Consider the following 23057-nt stretch of genomic DNA (forward strand, 5'->3'; position numbering starts at 1 on the left):
TAATGTATAAATCGTAATATATAGGTATTCAAAAGTAAATAGTTGTCAGGCCTGGTTAAGGGTTAATATAAAAAAATGATTAAGAACTTTAAGTACCTACCGAAAACTTTCAACAAACTACATACACTGAACTAATGAACCGCAAGATCAAAGCTAAATATCGGTATTTAAGGTAAAGACCTCTTCCTAAATACATTGTGATCCGACAATTGTGTCGTGTTCAAAGATATTCGGACCTTTTCCACATCGATATGTCCATTGACCACGTGCCACGGACTTCGCATTACAAAATACATACCTACCCACCTGATAGTTAAGTGACTGTCAATACACATCATCATTATATATTTTTTAAGAGTTAGACTCTTGTTCGGTGGAGAGACTTCCATGCATGTCGGTCCCCTGACTGACAGCCTAATACGCAATCAATACACATAGGTGCTCTTAAATCTACAGTCTACTGAAGTCCGAGGAATCATTCACACACTCCCGCTTTCTTTGTTCAAAATTCCTCAGACGTCTTGCGACTATTTGTGACTGTCGCCACAGGCATTAAGTATGCTAGCACCCACGTTTATTTTTAAAACTCATTTCTTGTTAATGATTTAAATTTGCACCCAATAATCGTTAACGAGACACAACTGAAATGAGAACGCTTTTTGTATGTTATAATTATTAAAATAATGCCAATACTACAGGATTGACAATTGCCTGATAGTTTTATATAAACTACTCAGCAGTTTTTCAGGAAGCGATCAAATTTTAACCAATTTTAGCTTATAAAGACTATGCAAGACAATACACCCTAATAAAGCATATTATTCTGGATCTAGGTGGATTAACTTGTAAGTGTCCCGATACACAAATAATAATGACACAATTTTTTACAAGAAATGTTGTATCACATTCTACTGATGTTTCTTGGTGTTGATGTTACAGTTGTAACAGCAATTATAAGCAACGAGTGACATTAAAAAGTTAGTTCACCCATCGATACGTAAGTGATCCGTGTCATCGATAGCGGGAGATCTAATCCTTCCTATGTTCCATCCATCCGTGAACGGACAGCATCTGGAGGGAGATGGATTGTGTAAATCATTCATCCGTTCACTTGGACGTTGTAAACGATTCCGAGACTATTCAGGGTCGCCGTATATTTTACTTGGGACAGCGACAGAATAAATTTCTAGATTTTCATGGATTAGGCCAGCCTAGACCGACAATAGTTATTTGTAAACAAGGCGGTAAAATTATTACTTAACTCCTCGTGCTAATGGCTAGCAAGCGAAAGGTTACGAAGTTGAACCACAACGTAAAGTTCGGAAAGTGGAATCTATAATCAATAATGTAATTGTATGTGCAAAGTATTGTATGTGTCTGTTCTCTGCCCAACGGAGTCCATTCGGCCTGACTCCGACTTTCCGGGATGTATCCGTACCGATATCCAACCATCTTCAGCTACTTGGCACGAGTATCTCGTCTAACCTGAACTTTGGGGCGTATATTGAATCTCTGGCCAAATCTGCAGCTAGACGATTAGGCGTCCTCGCTAAGGTCAAGCGGTTCTTCACACTAGGGCAGCTCCTTCAGCTTTACGTAGCTCAAGTCCGGTCGTGTATGGAGTACTGCAGCCACCTTTGGGATGGATCCGCCAAGTATCAGCTAGCCGCCTTAGATTCCATAGACAAACGCGCTAGAAAGCTTATTGGAGATGCGGGATTGGTAGAGGCTAGACTGCAGAGCCTTGAACACCGTAGAAAGGTAGCTTGTTTATCGGTATTCTACAGGATACATTTCGGGGAGTGTGCGATGGGATTACATAATCTAATCCCCCCATCTCCGTTCTGCCACCGTGGGACTAGACGCGGACTTGCGTTTCACCCTTACGTCGTTACTCTGCCACTGATTAGAACTAAGCGCTATGCATCCAGCTTTATCATGCGAACGGCTAAGGAGTGGAATTCACTTCCTGCAAATCTATTCACAGTCAACTATAACTTGGATCTCTTTAAATCGAGAGTGAATAGACATCTTTTGGTAAGCATGTTCCATCCTAGACTGCATCGGCACTTACCATCAGGTGAGATTGTGGTCAAATGTTTACCTTTTTCCAATAAAAAAAAAAAAGTTTCATTATAATACCTAGTCTTGTAATTAAATGTATATAGCTCCAGTTTATAAAACAAACGAATTAGAGCAAAAACAAGTTTTGTACGAAAAACTTAGATTCGATGTATTTTTTAACTATGGTATCTGAGCGTACATAAACTAATTATAGGACTAGATATATGTACCTTATCAATACAAAGTTTCAGAGCAATCTAGCTAGTCGTTTTAAAATGAGAGCGTAGCTCTACGTTTGTATGGAGAACCGAGCTTGCTGGGGACAATGGGGACTCTTAATTAATGTAGGTATGTTGAACATGTGTACAGTCTCCTCGAGTTCCATATAGTCGGATGTGGAAAAAGTCAACTCATCAGAAGAGTGAAATCAAAATTGGCAATTTTGGTCGGATGTTGACATCCGACGATATGGAATTTGTGTCGTGATTTGTAGAACTTACGGCCCGATTGTAGCAATGCTTACAAGAAGTTACAGCGGTACGATACCGAACTGTCGGTGTCAAAAGTGACGTGCTTTGGTTGAAGACTATACTTACCTACTACTACTGGAATAGACTAGACTGGGAATGGAGTAGACTACCGTGTCAACTAACATCAAAAGAACTAAAAACATCGACCCAGATGGTAAGTCCATGGGTAGATAATGATTATCCAACAGAATGGACTTGGATATTATGGCTACTATTTCTATAATAAAAAACCTTTTATATGTTTTCGCAACAAAGGCCAGTTCCACCAAACAAAAAACAGGCGCGAAACAAAAATGATGTTAGAAATGTTATCAATTCCATTGAGTGTGTGGTAGCGAAACCGTTGTACCACACAAATGTTAGGCCGGACGCACATTGGGTACGAAATTAAAAAATAAATGAACGAATTAACACTACCTAATAGTCGTAGAAAAGATGCGTAATTTGAGTATTATGTTTAGGTACCTATCTTATTACTAGCTATAAAATTATACTTAGCATTTAGCAACTACCAATTTTGACTTTGATGAAAAAGAAGTAATAACAAATCTAAGTAAGTGATTTTTTTGTATCTTTTTTCCTAATACCGATTTTCACACAATAAGTAGTTCACGGAGACCAAAAAGTTTATTTTTAAATGTCTTTCCCCATTTCAATTTTTGAATTACTAATCACTGTGGAAGCGCATAAATTTACTACTCAGTGCAAAGTGGCAGTAGGTAGTACGCACGTGAAACGGTATGCAATGCGTAACCAGCCTTAAGAGTTTTATTTCTGTCACAGTTGTGACATCATAACGTGGGAAATAAATGGAAAATATATGTACAAAGTGAGTAACAATGGTTATGCTGCTTGTTTCGGTAAAAGCTCACTTACATGGCGGGAGGTTATATATTATTTGGTTGCAACAGAAATAGCAGACGCATATTTGAGTCCTAGTTCGTACAATTGTTCTCAAGAAAGGTAGCTGGGCACTTGCGGTGTTACCTACTTATCATTCTCTTATTGACCTTAAAGTTTTACGTCAGTTTGCCGTCGTGCGTCAAACAAATCCAAAGGAACTAGTTTAAACCATAAATATTTTACAATATTTTTTTTGATTGATCATATGTTTATACAGGGTGGAAAGGCACGACGATCCTTCCCGGAAGTATTAGGTCGTTTAAGTGATACAGAGACTATTGGTAATGGTAAGAATCGTTAATTGAGTAAAAAATAAAAATTGCAAAAATACTACTTTTTAACTGTGGTGATAACCCTATAGCATGTGCACATGACGGCTAGATTAAGGATCTCCGTCGGGAAAGCTCGGGACTTTACACTTTTTTCCGATCGTTGACAGTATCGCAATGATGTATGAATGACGCATAAATGTCAAATAAATCAAATGCATGCAAAAATATTACAAACAATTTTATTACTTTCTTAGATAATTACTTTTTTCCAATATTTAATACTATCTTCTTTTCACATACGGTGTTCAAATGTACCTCCGTGTATTACAACGCCGCCGCAGCCCGTACCCGAGTATGTCGATGCACATGCGATATAGTGTATGCTCTTCGTCATTTATCCTCCGCAGAAAGCACCAATTAGCCTTTGTCTCATTTCGTCCGCAGTTTCACATTCCGTTTGGTTTGGTACACCATATCTTTTACACAGCCCCACAAATTTAAATAGCCACGAGCATCTAACATTTTTATTTGAAGAATATGACATTCAATAAGTATAGTTCAATGAAAATTTAATTTCAAACATCAGACGTCTTGTCTATTTCCTACCACGCAAGAAGGTTTGTTAGTTTGGTATTGAAGAAGTATTTATTCTTGATTTATTCTTAGTATTTAATTTTTGCAAGTTCATTTGGTGCAACTAACACAACCTACTTGTTATTTTTAATTATTTTAGATAGTTTCCAATTATTCGAAAATAATTTTGTGAAACGTGTTAAGAAACTAAAACCTTTTTATCAGTCAAGGAAACCAGAGATATTTATAAGACGATTGCGTACTTTTGAGTGGTTGTCAATGTCACCATTTGAACTGTCGTTGTAAACAATGTTGTGGTTAGTATTATTAATATTAAGGAATAACATAACTATTTCATTCAAGTATTGAACAAGTGGAACCACTAAGAAAGCGAAAATCCTGCAATGATTCTTACCGTGCTGTAAGCAGACCTAAAAATGGTTAGATGGCAACAAATTAGCATAATTTCCTGTCGAATACTGATTGTTTACAAGTAAGTTCATTGACCCTGTCACCTGTTAGGGTTAGAACAAAGTAGTTTTTTGCGTGGATGTTTAAAAGGTCATAATTTAGAAACGGTTGCCCATATTAACATAGTTTCTATGGAGAAAATATAGAGCTTAGGCTAAACTATCTCCCATTTCCGGAAAGGATCGTCGTGCCTTTCCACCCTGTATATTGATTGCTTTGTCGTCGTATTTACAGCCTACGGCACACAACATCATCGAATAGTGAATAAAGATTGATTGTTATGTGTATCACGTAGTTAATCCTAATAAAAGCTTGGAAACATAAGTAATTGAGATTAAAAACGAACTGAGATTTCTCGACGTAGGTACTTCATATTGTCTGCGACTTTGCTTGAATGGAATTTAATCTGGGTTATTGTAATTCTACAAATTTAAATACCACGCTTTTTAACAATTTTTGCTTTGGCTTTTTACTTACTTTTGTCCAGTACCCCTAGTGTAAACATTTGATAGCATGACGTGACGTACGAATTTGCGTTAAGTGTCATTTTGTATGGGATTTTGAGTTTCCCAAATGTCCCGCTTGGCGCGCTGTTCAAAATCCCATACAAAAATAGAGAGTCATAATGCAAATACGAACGCTCGTCACGTTGTCGAATAAAATTTACACTAGGTGTTACTTCATAATCAGTTAGTAAAGCATTCCAAAGTTATATCAAACCCAAAGAAGCAGAAAGTCCCGGTGTCGAATCCCGGAAATACCATTTATTTGTGTGTTTATCGCAGATATTTTATTTCTAAGTTATGGGTGTTTTCTTTGTAAAAGTTACCGATAAAATAATGATGTGTAAAATGGTCTCGAAACTCTTTTGTATGGCTGCTGGGATAGAAAAGTTTTATCTTAAGAGCACGGAAGGGCCGGCGTGACCCTTTCAATGGCCCGTCTACGGAAATTACCTGTTTTTACTTTTATGTAAGTATATAAAAGTCCTTTATAGAGGAAGTATACTTACGTTAACAAAAACATTAGTTTTAGTAAGTATAACATCAGGGATTGGGTGGTTGCAGGCCGTATTGAAATAAATGTACATACTTACTTTTTAAATATTTTTTTTTATTGTTATCCTGTGAAATCTTATTGTGCCTAAATCATAATTAAAAATAAAATACTTCATATATAGGTAGGTATATTTAGATACCTACATGAATACCTATAGGTATTTTATCATAACACCCTCAAACAGAGCCGGTATGCATAACATTCCATCGGGTAACCTGCAGGTTAATATGCCTTTTCTTCTCTGATATGATCCTTTTCTACTCATTATCATAAAATAGGCAACAAGATAAGTTTCCAGGAAGGAAACTGTTTCCTACCTAACCGGATATTTCTAAACCAAACTCCTATTTTACACAAACACTTAGGTATTTCCTATGAACTCACCCCGTCTTCACTTATCATTCCCTACACGTTGCCGATTTATCACGGCGAGATCTTACCACAAATTGCAGAGCTCACCATTGCTTGCTTACTTCCAAAACAATCCGGAGTACGTGGAAAAATTATAGCTCCCGCCAGCAATTGAAATAAAACAAGTCCGTTCAATTGCTGAGATAGTTTTGTGAGCGTTTTAGTAGTGAGGGCGGTAATGTGATTGGCCGAAACCGAATGTCGTTTATTTTTATGTGGCAGTGATAAACTTGTGTGCTTAAGGACAAAAGGAAAAGTGAAAGTGATGTTAGGTAGCAGACGGGCTCTTGTAATAATGAGCAATAATTAACCTTCCGTACCTATGCCTTGTTCCGTATCCGTACCACACAATTTAGACTCTAGTTCACAATTTTAAGGTTATTAATTCAGTAGCAAGTCTTTGACAAAGGCATACGAAGGGTTAATGATAGAAATAAGGGTTTTATTTGATTAGATATTAAATATAATAAGTATTTGATTGAAGTATTCGGTATTTTTTATACAGTCATCCAGTCCATTATTATAAATACCTTATATATTAACATAGTAGGTATAAATATTATAAAACTACATGCCACCAGTTTGGCACTGACATAAACGTTAGCGTCTCGCTCGTACTGACATATTTATGCTAGATTTTTAATATTAGAACTGTTTAGCGTTATACATACTTTAAAAAAATTATGACTATTGATGACATGTCCATAAATCATAATTATGGATATCAATTTCTGACTACCTATTGAAATTCGAAACTATAAGTTTAGAGGAAACGAAGGGAACCCGTCTCACTGCGGTGGGCAAAGACTCTCTTGCCGCGTATCTCGATCTTGATCAATGAACATATCAACACTTTATTAGATACCTATCCAAACATTTGAATGACCACATTATTGATAATTGGTTTCGGTATCAATAACAGAATGTTTAACTCCATCCCTACTTGGAACCGCGCCATTGTGGGAAACAACAAACCTAAGTAGACTGGTTCCGAACGGATACCAAGAGTATTCCGGAAATCTCGCACATTTTCTAAAGGGATAGAATTTCCAACAAACAAGGGTTTAAGCAAAGCTTTTAATTGCACTTTAGAAAATCTGTCGCTATCTCAAACCGTTGCGAGGGATATTTTCCTTCGTAACACGGATTTTGGCGACCATAATTTAACCGAAAAATTAGATGCGGTACGGATATTGTTTCTGCTGGAATGCTTTCCAGGGAAAGTAGGTTATCAAAATATCTGTATTATGTTGTACCTGACTGAGTTTTGACTTTTTGGTGTATGGTTAGCAAAAAGAATAGAGTGTAGGTACCTATAGAGAGTTATTGTCATTGTAAATTTTGTAGTAACAGTAAATTTACTGGCACCTTTCGGCAGATGATTAAAACTTTCAGAACGCCATTTGACTTTGATCCTTATTCTTTCATAGATATGCGTTAAATTTGTTAATTATCTGTCAAAAGATGGCAGTAAATTTCTGTGACTACAAAATTTACTCACTTTGTATACGCCTCTATTTAAATTCTCTTTTGTGGATAGTATTAAGGTTGCGGCGTCATTGTCCGCCGATGTATCTGTTTCTTGATAAAATGAGTGACAGAATTGAACGCCATAATCGCGGCAGTGATGCGGCGGCGAACGTCACTCACTTTATTAAAGGCGACAATAACCACCCCGTAACAGTAATGCGGCAATTCACATTCGAACTTCACCTTTAAGGTCACAATTATATGGCATTATAGGCGGTGGAATACATCATCTATGCTTCCACTACCGACCAAATAACCAATACTAGAATTTAAAATTAAGTACAAATAATGACAGGAATCCATGCTGATTTCGCTCGAAATGTAACAACCGTTCTACACGCTACTATAATACCTACTAATACCTACTGCCAAACAGTTTGTTTGCCTGTACATACATTTGGTAATTTATTTTATTTACAACATGCCCGTAAGAGGAAAGGGGACGACCTATTCTCCATACAAACGTAGTATTTTCCTCCCTTGATCAATGACATTATGGATAATTATTTTTACAGAATTTTATGTATTTTAGTCATAGCTATCAGTACAGACGGGCTGTTCGATTTATTCCGGTTTTATATTATTATAAAAGTTAGAAGGAAAAAACGGGATTCATGCAAATTTTTAAATGCTTCTAACTCTTATGATAATGAAAAAAATCAAAAAAAAATATCGAACGGTCGCTATGATTAAGAGCCAACGGGAGTGGTCATTTCTCCATACAAACGTACTCCTCGTTTTCCTCCGTGGTTTTTGAAGCTAGAGCAATGATTTTTTCAACACAGATTAATATTGTCAATATCTGTGTCGGACCGTTTTGCTTTTTTTGATATTTTTGTTTTTTAAGGCGCTAGAGCCCTTCAAAAATGGCCAAAATGGCCTAATTGACTATGCCGCAATGAGAGGCGTGGCATTCAAAACTGATATCAATTAGCCAAAAAAGCAAAACGGTCCGATACAGATAATTTCATAATCATTTAGATTTCCAAATTTGCTTACGATTGGTTAAGTTTTGGAGGAGGAAACAGAGGAGTACGAAACCTCGATTTTTGAGATTTTTACGCAGGATTTTTCGCCTTGTCCTTATCGCACTACTTTTAGGTGCCGCTTCCGTTAGCGAGACGGGTATATTTACCTAAAATATTTAAAACTCAGCTCCTGTTTCGTCTTAAAATACATAAAATTGTGTATAAATATTTTCAATAATGTTTAATATCCTGAGAGGAAAATGGGAACTACGTTTGTAAATATGTAAAGGCGGTTGCGGGGCGGTCGTCCGGTGACAATTAAAGATGCAATTTTTGGTCACACATGTCATAAATATTGGAAAACTTTATTTTCCAGCATCTTGAAAATATTGCGAGTTGAAATAGACACCAACACCAAAATTTGCCAAGGGAAATCGTAGATATTTCTAGTACATTAACTCAATTCGGACCATTATTCGCTTGGCTCAACTATCTTATGTTTTGATCCGCACCCTCAAGACCGGGTCCATTCCGGAAGATTATGTAAAATACCTAACCACAATGGATAGTTATGCTATAGTTATGGAAAACCCATTCAATTATACACCTTGTTCCCATGCAGCAAGTTACAAATTTGAATGAGTTTTTGGATGGAGTGATTGTGGATGCTTAGGAGTTAGTGTAGAGTTATGCGGACAGCGAGAGATATAGCGCCTAATTATTCCGGCCTAGCATAACTCCTAAACTCATTCAAATTTGTAACTTGCGGCACGAGAACAAGGTGGATAATTGAACACCGAGTCGAAAGCTTAAGGCGAACTACAGCGCTCTGTCCGAAACGGAATACAGTGAAACCTGGCTAGTCGTGACATGGATACATTGGAAACCTCTGTAGTGCACTCTATTCGCCATACAGGTCTCGTGGCAACAGAATTCCTCTATAATAGAAAGGTGAATAGGACTGAGGATTTCCAAATATTAACTCTGTACGTAGGTATTGTTTTAATTTTGTCGCACCCACGGAGATGTACTCTGTTGCCTACAGTAATTACTTAGTGACACTACCTGAGCCTCTACCATCAGTTTTAACATTGACATAACGCTCACGTCTACGTAATTTACTTTCTGTACATCTCGCTTCCACTATTGCTCGCATATGCGAGTACGAGCGAGATGCATAGAAAGTAAGTTACGTAAACGTGAGCGTTATGTCAATGTCAAAACTGGTGGTAGCCGTACTGCTAAGCTCGCTAGCATTGGAGATGCAAACGTACTAGTCGTATAAGGAAATGTTCTAATGGCCAGGCCACACCCCTAGGCGTATAGAGCCGGTGCCATTCTTTTGGCGCATACGCAAGTGTACATCGGATTTACGATGTGATTTTTAGAAGTTCGAATGCGCCTCCTGGGGGCTTAGCCAAGATGTCAGTCATAAATATGCCAAACAAAAATAAAAAATGTACCGCGATGATATTTCCATACATTATTTAGTTGCGTTTTCAATCAACGATGGAGTTATTAAGAAATCGGCTAAAGTAACCAGTAAGCATACCGTGAATTAGACATTTATGTAGGTTTTAAACAAAGAATTATATGTCTTCCGGATTTGGTGGATGTCGATTAGGTAAGTTAAATTTACGCGTACAAATGTTCCGGAACAGAGCGGCGGGAATTTACATAGCCGGCCTGGGGGCCTACCGCGAAAAGAGAAATTTTGTTATCTGCCTCTCTATCGCTAAATATGCAAGAGCGAAAAAAATTTCGATTTTAGTTTTTCGGGTTTGATACCATGAGAATATTGTATAAGGATAATTTGAATAGGTGCTAATGATACCTAATTTCAATGATGACAAAAATAAATAAGTTAGCATACGTAATTAGGTACAAGTTTAGGTAAGTAGCTAAAGAACGCACTATTAGCCAACGAACTGATTTTTAGGTTTATGAAAAATATTGTATACCCTACCACTTACGCTTTATTTTTCAATAAAATCTAGACTAAAATTCCTAAATGTCGGTAAGAAATATACTGTTACGCGTAAATAGATAAGATATCGTCTTAGAAATAAAGAGATTCCTTGTAAATGGAGAACATGAAGAATTCACACGGTTCGGGGTTAGAAAAACTGGACAGAGGAAAATTTATAGTTCCAAATACCAGAGAACTCCTCACGAAAAGAATATAATTTAACAATTGTGGTAAATTGTACGAATGAGGGTAAATCATTTATTACTTAGCACTAAGTAAGTACATGAAATATTGCTATTTATAAGTAGGGAACTAAGTTGCTTGGGCAAAAATGTTTTCGTAAGTATATCTGTCTGGCTGTTCTCCTCTACAGGGGGCCGATTTTTGAATTTCGACCACTCGATTTCGTGTATTTCGTTAAGAGCGCTCTTACAAGAAAAGTCGAAATAATGCAAAATTGATGATACTAGTCGACGAAATTCAGGACTTTGCGCTCATTATTAGAAACAATGAGTACTTGTTCCAGTAAAAGCGTCTTCTTATCTTTATAAATATCGTTGTAAATATTAGAAAAAGGACTTATTAAATTAGTAATGATTTTTTTTCTGATGGTCGTTTCCGAAAAACCCCGTGAAGCACTGAATGGCGAGCTCTTATTTGAAAATGTTGAGAATTTTACTCTGCTAAACCTGGCTATTTTGTATTACTAATACCCTGTACTTTAGGCATATCAAACTATATTTTTCCTACATACCTTTGAGAAAGAGAAAATCAAAGTAAAACGAACTCGATTTTCTCTCCGAAACAAGTGTCAATTCCTACGAAAATCTACTTAATATCGAAGTCATTTTCATACTCAAGCAATCTGCAACGTTTGCTTATACTGTTGGTATACATAAGTGTTTATGAAATTCTACTATAATTTTTTGGCAATTTTTTGAAAACTACTCTATATTACCGATGACGCGCGCTGCGCCAGCTCAGTGCCGCGGCAGAGCTTGTAGAGGCAGGATGTGTGTCGGTCGGCTCCGCACATTTTCAACGGCGACGACGAGGTTTTTTATCACTGTGTGCGGCGGGCGCCGTGTAAAACGCTATACTGTGTGCGTGTAAACCGCAACGAGAGACTTTGATCCTAGCACTGTTTTTATAGTATTATAATTTATAATGATACAGTTTAATAAACTACCGGACACACTGACTTAATATTAGAAATAGACACACAGAGCGGAACAAAAATGTCAACAAAATGTGGATCAGAATGACATTAGCTGCAAATTTGCATTGATGATAAAAACGCTTACGTAAATTTTGAGTCAAGATAAATGTTTTGTACGGAAAAGAACTTACTGTCGTAAGCATTAAGTGTCAAATTTGTAAACATTATTACCAATACTGTTAAAACTTTAAGTCCGATGGCACTAAACGTAACTTCACCTTTGTATTTACGTCAAACAACGTCAAACGAGAATAATGAACGAATGGAGTCCCTTTGGTACATTTTAATAGGTATTACTGTACAGAAAAACCGAAGTAATAAATGAAACAAATTTAATTTTATCGGGAGTTCAAATAAAATTAATTCATGGTAACAACCCGTGTAAGTTATCATAAAATAAATTTATAAATTTATTATATTTTCCTTGAAATAAATTCAACTTATTAAATAACTGTGTATTTTAGATCTACATAATACTCTTCGCACTTTCGTTCTTTGCAATATAGTGCACGGGGACATTCAGGTCGCTACTGGTACTGATTGGTTATGGTCTTTATCAAAAAAATCCTGTGGTTGTCACTGTGTTCAGACAGGTTTAACATTTACAGTTAGTCAATGTAAGCCCTTATTGGTCGTGTATATGTCGGAAACAGGGAAATGCGCCGAACACACAAGTGCCGTTTTGCCTTGTTTAAAACTGCATCACCCCTATCTCTTGCTATAATAGCAGTCCACTCTGCACGTCGCATAGGTTTTCTTGGAAATCTTGAATTTAAACATAATATTATATCTTACGAATTCCATATAAAAATAAAAAAGTATTGGCCTCACATCGACTCATTAGATTTTTGTTCCTTCACATCCCTTCTTTGGTACTAACAAAATAATTTATTCAAAATCATGAAATTACCACCAGATTACATAAATTATGTAATGCTATCCAAAGAACTAACCGAAAGAAATACATTCCATGCTTTTTCCTCGTTTTATCATTGTTGTTTTTGCATATTTTTACGACCATTTTACGACATTGTTGACAACTTCACATTTGAGCGGTCCATACAAGACTAAACGAAAAAGTAACGCGTGATCTGTTTTAACGTTACTTTTGCGGGGCCATTTTTTGCGGCTGATTGGGTATCCAGTTCTTATTCTATATCAATGACCGGACAGGATTAAAAATATTTGAAACGACCTGACATTCTATATGTATTTATTTGACTCAAGATAGTACTCAGGGTCTGATGATGGAGCCGGAAGGTGGTCACCGGTACCAATCAACCATGCAACTAAACCACTTCGTGTTTAGGCTCGTTTTATTCATCTCAACAAGATCTTTGACAGAAGATAGTACTCAGGGTCTGATGATGGAGCCGGAAGGTGGTCACCGGTACCAATCAACCATGCAACTAAACCACTTCGTGTTTGGGCTCGTTTGATTCGGCTCAACAAGATCTTTGACTTAAGATAGTACTCAGGGTCTGATGATGGAGCCGGAAGGTGGTCACCAGTACCAATCAACAATGCAACTAAACCACTTCGTGTTTAGGCTCGTTTTATTCGTCTCAACAGGATCTTTGACTTAAGATAGTACTCAGGGTCTGATGATGGAGCCGGAAGGTGGTCACCGGTACCAATCAACCATGCAACTAAACCACTTCGTGTTTGGGCTCGTTTGATTCGTCTCAACAAGATCTTTGGCACAAGATAATACTCAGGGTCTGATGATGGAGCCGGAAGGTGGTCACCGGTACCAATCAACCATGCAACTAAACCACTTCGTGTTTAGGCTCGTTTGATTCGTCTCAACAAGATCTTTGACACAAGATAGTACTCAGGGTCTGATGATGGAGCCGGCAGGTGGTCACCGGTACCAATCAACCATGCCACTAAACCACTTCGTGTTTAGGCTCGTTTTATTCGTTTCTATAAGATCTTTGACACAAGATAGTACTCAGCGTCTGATGTTGGAGCCGGAAGGTGGTCACCGGTACCAATCAACCATGCAACTAAACCACTTCGTGTTTAGGCTCGTTTGATTCGTCTCAACAAGACCTTGGACACAAGATAGTACTCAGGATCTGATGATGGAGCTGGAAGGTGGCCACGGGTACCAGTCTACCATGTAACTGAACCACTTCGTGTTTGGGCTCGTTTGATTTGTCGCAACAAGATCTTTGACACAAGATAGTACTCAGGGTCTGATGATAGAGCCGGCAGGTGGTCACCGGTACCAATCAACCATGCCACTAAACCACTTCGTGTTTAGGCTCGTTTTATTCGTTTCTATAAGATCTTTGACACAAGATAGTACTCAGCGTCTGATGTTGGAGCCGGAAGGTGGTCACCGGTACCAATCAACCATGCAACTAAACCACTTCGTGTTTAGGCTCGTTTGATTCGTCTCAACAAGACCTTGGACACAAGATAGTACTCAGGATCTGATGATGGAGCTGGAAGGTGGCCACGGGTACCAGTCTACCATGTAACTGAACCACTTCGTGTTTGGGCTCGTTTGATTTGTCGCAACAAGATCTTTGACACAAGATAGTACTCAGGGTCTGATGATGGAGCCGGCAGGTGGTCACCGGTACCAATCAACCATGCCACTAAACCACTTCGTGTTTAGGCTCGTTTTATTCGTTTCTATAAGATCTTTGACACAAGATAGTACTCAGGGTCTGATGTTGGAGCCGGAAGGTGGTCACCGGTACCAATCAACCATGCAACTAAAGCACTTCGTGTTTAGGCTCGTTTGATTCGTCTCAACAAGACCTTGGACACAAGATAGTACTCAAGATCTGATGATGGAGCTGGAAGGTGGCCACGGGTACCAGTCTACCATGTAACTGAACCACTTCGTGTTTGGGCTCGTTTGATTTGTCGCAACAAGATCTTTGACACAAGGTAGTACTGAGGGTCTGATGATGGATCCGGAAGGTGGTGACCGGTACCAATCAACCATGCAACTAAACCACTTCGTGTTTGGCTTCGTTCGATTCGTCGCAACAAGATCTTTGACACAAGTTAGTACTCAGGGTCTGATGATGGAGCTGGACTGTGGCCACGGGTACCAGTCTACCATGTAACTGAACCACTTCGTGTTTGGGCTCGTTTGATTTGTCGCAACAAGATCTTTGACACAAGGTAGTACTGAGGGTATGATGATGGATCCGGAAGGTGGTCACCGGTACCAATCAACCATGCAACTACACCACTTCGTGTTTGGCTTCGTTCGATTCGTCGCAACAAGATCTTTGACACAAGTTAGTACTCAGGGTCTGATGATGGAGCTGGACTGTGGCCACGGGTACCAGTCTACCATGTAACTGAACCACTTCGTGTTTGGGCTCGTTTGATTCGTCGCAATAAGATGTTTGACACAAGATACTACTCAGGGTCTGATGATGGAGCTGATAGACAGGTACCCGTCGCCACCTTCGCGCTCCATCATCAGACCCTGAGTACTACCTTGTGTCAAAGATCTTGTTGAGATGAATAAAACGTGCCTAAACACGAAGTGGTTTAGTTGCATGGTTGATTGGTACCGGTGACCACCTTCCGGCTCCAACATCAGACCCTGAGTACTATCTTGTGTCAAAGATCTTGTTGAAACGAATAAAACGAGCCTAAACAAGAAGTGGTTTAGTTGCATGGTTGATTGGTACCGGTGACCACCTTCCAGCTCCATCATCAGACTCTGAGTATCACCTAGTGTCAAAGATCTTGTTGAGACGAATCAAACGATCCTAAACACGATGTGGTTTAGTTGCATGGTTGATTGGTAATGGTACCTTCCAGCTCCATCATCAGACCCTGAGTACTGTCTTGTGTCAAAGATCTTGTTGAGACGAATCAAACAAGCCCAAACACGAAGTTGTTTAGTTACATGATAGACTGGTACCCGTGGCCACCTTCCAGCTCCATCATCAGACCCTGTGTATCTTCAGTGTCAAAGATCTTGTTGAGACGAATCAAACGAGCCTAATCATGTTACTACATGGTTGATTGGTATCCGTGACCACCTTAATCATCATCAGATCCTCAGTACCAGTTCGTTTTTAAACCCTCGTTGATACAAACTTTACAACCTATAGGTACCAAATGCAATGACGAAACATGTAAATAAGCGAGTAGGTACCTATAATTTCTTTCGAGTAATATACCTTCATAAGTACGAGTATGGGGCTATTCATAAAGTACGTCGTTTCAAATGGGAGGAGTCGGGGGGGGGGGGGGGGGGGGGTCTGGACTTCGGATGATGGTAACATGACGTAGGAGGAAACAGATTCATCCGAAGCTTGATTTTTGGATGATTTGAGGGGTGGGGGGGGGGGTCAAAAATCGTCAAAAATAGATGACGTAATTTATGAACAGCCCCTATGTACATTTGCACTGCATTTAGTATTTTCGTACTTACTAAATAACAGTTTTAGAACTTTAAAAGTTAAGTACAGTTAGTGTTGTTATGGTTGATTTCAATATGCTTCGCGAAGGATCAAGAATGTTTAATCCATCATTGTAGTGCGAGTGTGGTAGAAGGGATCGGCATACTGAGCTCGCACGGCCTGCCGCAGCGCGTAAAATACCTAAACTCGCTCAACGCCGAAATGTAATAGCGCTCTTAAATAATATCTCCACTCCTAGGCATTTAAATTCTACTAATAGAATTGAAATCGAGTGGTCAATACCAATAGATTCCAAATTTCGATCGCTCGTATTCCAAAAATTAGCATTTCGCCGTTTTCCACCGATTTTCGAGTGACGAAATCGAGTGATCAAAATTCAAAAATCGGCCCCCAGGTCGTATTTCTCAACCGATTCTTTTGAAAATTTGATGAGCAAGTTCGACAGTTATAAATGTTATAAGTAATATAAATTTTTTGATAAACAGAACCACTTCACAACAGTAAGATTTCATAGTAATTAAACTTTCGTGAGACATATTTTCAAATATTTAAATAACAACAAAGGATTGCAGCCGTCGCGAGCACTCAAGCCTGAAGAAGGACCCTCGATGGCTCCGAAACATGTCGCCAATAGCGACAAATAATTCACGGGAAATGTAACCGTTGTTATATTTTAGTAGGATTTCTATTTATAAACATCTATTCTGTGCAACTTCACATTCTATTTATAGACTTCCCATTGTGTGTTTGGGAGCACCCATGAGCACCTGTTAGTTGAGGAAGGAGTGCGCAATAGGGGATAGGAAGGGTTCGTACCAATAATTTTCTTGACAATTCCACTTATGTTGACGAGATAATAATGAACAGCCGATTTTTCTTACACACGAACGTCGAGTTGGTTGAACGCCAATTTTCCTTTCTCGATATTGACATTATGGATTTTTACTAAACTAATCATAGCTATTTATAAGGGTCTTTTTGATTATTATAAGGGTTAGAAGAAGTGAAAAAGTTCATACCCTTTTTTGATGCTCCCAAAAACCCGACCTTCGCCGCTCCAGACGTAAAGTGTCTTAATTCGACATGTACCTAACACAGTAAACTAATTTGAGATAAATCCAGCAGGCCTAGGTTTTCTCACTCTCTAGGAAGCTCCCCTTTAATACAGAGTCACTCTAAAAACGAATGCCTGTATTAATTATTTTATGTTAGGTTAGCAAAACGAGCCCTGGCCTCCTTTAAAATTCAACCGGAAAAAGCGTTGAAATAATAAGGAAGGATTGTTAAAACCAACCAAGAGTGAAAGTGACATTATTACGTGACTCACCACTTATTAGTTTTGCGGCAAGTAGTCTAAACGCGCGCGTAAAATTTTATCGAACTCGCCTTTATTTTCTGCCTCCGGCTTTCGTGCTATTAGAAACTACCTCTCATTTACGTATCCCTTTTCTTTTCCAATGCAATATAGGCTCTTATTGAATCTATTAAACCGATAGTCAACGACCCGATTTCCTTTATAGGCTATCAGTGGCTCGAAGTTTCCATAAGACTCGATTCTCACTGGCTTGCCTATTAAGATACTGATCGTCTTGACGACAAAGTAAGATAAATATAAATATTGTTTTTTTTATGATACCGCGCTATCAAACGAAAGCCAAAAAATGCTAGGAATTCACGGACTAGTAATGTGACAAGTCATGTATTGTGAGAAATCACATCGAAAATTGCTCCATTTTAACGACATACCTATTCGCCTTATGTACATGTGTAGTTTTTAGGGTTCCGTACCCAAAGGGTAAAACGGGACCCTATTACTAAGACTCCGCTGTCCGTCCGTCCGTCCGTCTGTCACCAGGCTGTATCTCAGGAACGGTGATAGCTAGACAGTTGAAATTTTCACAGATGATGTATTTCTGTTGTCGCTATAACAACAAATACTAAAAACAGAATAAAATAAAGATTTAAGTGGGGCTCCCATACAACAAACGTGATTTTTGACCGAAGTTAAGCAACGTCGGGCGGGGTCAGTACTTGGATGGGTGACCGTTTTTTTTTTGCCGTTTTTTTTTTTTGCATTATGGTACGGAACCCTTCGTGCGCGAGTCCGACTGGCACTTGCCCGGTTTTTTAAACAATTAAGTTAATGTAAATCGTAACCTACTCTTCTCTTCTCTCTTACTCTTCTCCAGCTACTAGCCAACTTTTCCCTAGGCATGCTATCCTTCCTTAATGTAAATTATAAGTGTAGAGTAAGAACGATTGGCCAATGCCACTGTGCGAGTGGGACAGCGTTATAAACATGTGTGTGCGATAGAGATAGAAAATGTTGGGTCTTTGAATGAAATTCTAGGTGAACATACTAAGGTACATCGGGGTCAACCTATTACATCCCGTTTTCGTTTGATTCTCACTGCAAGCGGTATCGTGATATTATTGGAGGCTAAATGCATCGATATTTGTATAGAAATCAAGTTAAACAAAATATACGAAACATAATAACTAGTGGCTCTGTGAGCTGTAGACCTCGCGAGCATACCTTATTGGGACTGTGCACGATGACAGCGCAACACAGCGGTTTGATCAATCAACAATACAAAAAAATAATTTATTAAAAAAAATACGAAGTTTAAGTGAAAAAAAAAATACAAAATGTTGTCTTACTGGGGATCGAACCCAGACTTTCTGTGTGCAAACAAAAAAAGCGAATGTTTGCAAAATGCGCCATGATAGTTCTTACCTAAGCTGACGAAATTCGGCTACTCACTCTCGAGTAAAAACGAAATATCTAAATACCGCCAAAATCAGCGATACAAATTTTCTGAACTTTTGGCCTTTTAATCTATAAACATATCTCAAAAAGAAAAAACTCTTATGATATCGATACGACTATTTGTTTAGGCGCGAGGTATCACGACTCCGCCATTTTTAAAAATTTCCAAAAACTGATTTGACATAAAAAAAATATTTAATCATAGAATCTGGTCACAAAATTTCTCGAGAATCGGTTGAGAATTCTGACCTGTAGAGGAGAACATTCAGACAGACATACAAAAATAAATAAATAAATATTAGGGGACATATTACACAGATCAAACCTAGCCCCAAACTAAGCAAAGCTTGTACTATGGGTACTAGGCGACGATATACATACTTGTATAGATAAATACATACTTATATACATAGAAAACAACCATGACCCAGGAACAAATATTAGTGTTCATCACACAAATAAATGCCCTTACTGGGATTCGAACCCAGGACCATCGGCTTAGCAGACAGGGTCACTATCCACTAGGCCAGACCGGTCGTCAAAATGCCCGAGTCAAAACGTAGACCTTCGCTACGCTTCGGTCAATTATATTTGTAGCCGATCATTGCTTTTAAACTTTTAAATCTATTACTCGAACTTAAAACGTAATACCTGTATTACTTGTATATACAGAAACGTACAAGCGATATAAGTGAAATAAATGTCTACATGATTTTCTTTGTTTTTCGTCTGTGTTAAACTTTTCACTCTCAAGTAACGAGACGTACCTCAACGTGACACATCCTTCAACTTCTGAATCGCACCTAAGAAGTTTTATGACCAAAAAATATGAAAGCTGTTTTTACGACACTCATAATACCTAATATACACAGAAAATGCCAGTCAGGGAAAGAAATGCCGTACGAGTCGTACGACCGATTTTACATAGCCTAAAAACTTTCAGGCATTTCAAGTTCTTTTATTCTTAACATAATAGGTTTAAAAATAGCCTCAGCCTCCTTTCTTGCAATTCACGTGGCCTTTTGTGACCTTGTTGCCTGTTAAGGCCTGTTTTATTTAAAAGTAAGAAGAGAACTTGAAGAATGTTTGAAAGAAAAGGTCACGTGACCTGCGGCACACTTTATCGTCCTATGGCAATAATGTTGTATGAAAATCCATTGCCGGCGTGTCTCATTAAATGTGTGGGCGCCCACACAATATTTCCTCAAAGGTATGATATAATATGTAAGTAGTATTTTTTCATGAAAAGTACCAAAAATAAGAATGTATCTCAGTCAGCATCAGTGTAGTGGAAAAAAACCCAAGTTTCTGCCACCCTCGAATATTTTTCCAAATAGTGATATATCTCACAGGCCAATAGGTTTTGACGACCTTGGCGATCGTCTTGGTGATTGGCCCGCATCACACTCACGACTTTCACTTTATTTCGCATGCACCAATCAGAGCGAGCGATTTTTAAGGTATTATCAAAATAAGATCAAAACCATAGCAAGTAGGTAAATCTAAAGGATGACTCACGTTAGACCGGGCCGTGTTCGGGCCGGAGCTTCCGGCGCTTACTATTCTATGACATGACAGGCGATCACGTGATGCTTTCCATAGAAAACGATGCGCCGGAAGCTCCGGCCCGGACATGGCCCGGTCAAACGTGAGTCATCCTTAAATCGGACTTAGGATACAAGTGTAAGATTTGTAAGAGCTGAATAAACTTCATATGGGAATGAGCAAAAAGAAAACAAAACTCACTCGTAACTGCTACGACGTTTGAGATATAACACGCGTTTACCCGTCATTTAGTAAACGCCCAAAAAACCCGTAGCGCAATTTACCAAATCGCCCTAAAGGAAGGCCTAAACTCCCAAGGCTTTTAGCTCTTATCGCGGCTATCTGGCTGGCACAGGATTTGCCTTCTCGACCGTGTCTGACGAAGCACACGCCTATGTTCTGAACGCTTACGAGGTATTTTGCTTGCGGTTGACCAGAAGCGGTATCATGGTCGTATTTTTATCACTTGTCAGGCCATGCACACCTACACCACACCTTTCACACTTAGGTACATATTTGTTTGTGACAGGCATGGTGACGAATGATAAAGAGCCGACCATCATAGCCCTACAGTACAAAAATATTGTCGCAGTCGTCTGTTCAACAATCTAGTCGCCTTTGTGGTACGCCCATAGGGTTTGACTGGATCTATATCGGAATTTCGGGATTCCTAAAGTTATTTCTCCTAGTTTTTTTTAGTTCTAACCTAACCTAATCCAATTTTCTGGCAACGCACTGTTGCTTGTATTTATAGCAAGAATTTTTAGAATTAATGAGTTTGAGGGTAATCATTACATTATGGCAAATGATTGTCACTGAGCATTAGGGTTGTTAACCATTAGGGCAAATCGGTTAGGGCAAGTGATATTAGGACAAACGTTATTAGGGATTGCGAGAGAGACGCGGTTGCACTGTCTGACTTGCCCTTGGCTGTAGTAAATTTTTATGTCTAGTCTATTTAATAATGTATGTATGTATGTATGTATGCATGTATGTATGTATGTATATATGTATGTATGTCACTTTAATAATAAAATTTAATACTAACATTTAATGTGTGTCGATCCTAATATACAGGGTGAAATTTAATTCACTGGCCAAATTGAAACACCCGAAAGAACTCGAAAAAATATTAAACACGTGTTTTTTCTTTTAATACCGCTCAGTACATTTTTTTCGAAATAACTCATCATCAAGTTGTCCTAAAAACCTCGTACGTTATGGTGAACCGACAACTACCCACTACACCCGCTTCTCTCTTATCAGTTAAGGTCATTGACACCCCGCCCCTCCCGCTGTTTGCAATCGCGTCACCAATTATGAACCCTATTGCAGCGAGATAAGACGCTTACCTACATAAGTTGCTAATTTTTCCTTCATACTTTAACGGGCTTAGAGCCATCAAAATGCAAAGGCAACCCATTTTTAATCTAAAATATTATTTCTGACTAATGATTATTAACAAAACGTCCGTGGCTTAAAAACAATGAGTAAAAACTAGGTCAGGAATCTTTGCATTCAGGCGTATTTAAAAAATTGAATCATCTTATGTACTTACATTTGATTAAAAGTCGACGCAATTAACGAAAGTCCCACGAGATGGTACTCTTGGATTCAATCCTTGTCTGCGAAGGCGTGGAACTGATTCCATTTCGTATAATCTTTGTGCACCACGTAAACACTCACCACTTAATAAATAACACCGTACCATTTCCTAATATTCCCGGTTCGAAAACATTTTTTTAAACCTTAGTACGCGCGCGATTATTATTTTAAGGTTGGCGAGTGACGAGTGACTAATAATTTATGCTAACCGTTATGTTTACCGCTAGCGCGGAATGGTTTAGACTACCCTCGAAATTGATAAACCTGCCTACCATCGCCAACACTAACTAGGTGGACCCTATTGCAACGATTATAAGGTTTAGTGAAGGTCAGATAAGGGTTTTGCTGATGTTGTTGTTAAAACCTACTATTAGGTTTGTTTACATTTGTGGTAATAGGGTGACCACGACTCGTGGAAAGTATTTAAAAATTGAAAAATGAAAATTAAAAAAAAATGTACTCTTTTTTTTCGCTAAATAGATTCCTTAAGTGTAACCTAGTGCCTGGAATGAATATGGCCAGTGATTTAAATTTCACCCTGTATAATATCATCCAGTCACCCAGTCAGTCGCGTTCGAACGATGTCTGGTCAGCACGGAAGTTACTTTTTTTGCGTGTTTACATCTCACTGGGTTACTCTTCTGGGAACACTCGCACTGGGTTAGTTATGTGAATAGTAGCCAAAGTAATTAGGTTAATTTCTGTCTGTGCCAGCCGCCGGCTATTGGCAGGTGAGTGTTTGCTATTGCTGGAGCCGGG

General features: G+C 38.5%; 1 protein-coding gene across 2 annotated transcripts in view; it reads right to left on the reverse strand.

The window, feature by feature from the left end:
- Positions 1-23057, reverse strand: part of LOC134789690 (probable G-protein coupled receptor CG31760) — a 158687-nt gene that overhangs the window by 39431 nt on the left and 96199 nt on the right. The window lies entirely within an intron of this gene.

This window comes from Cydia splendana, chromosome 4, assembly GCF_910591565.1.
Source record: "Cydia splendana chromosome 4, ilCydSple1.2, whole genome shotgun sequence".
NCBI classification, from domain to species: Eukaryota; Metazoa; Arthropoda; class Insecta; order Lepidoptera; family Tortricidae; genus Cydia; species Cydia splendana.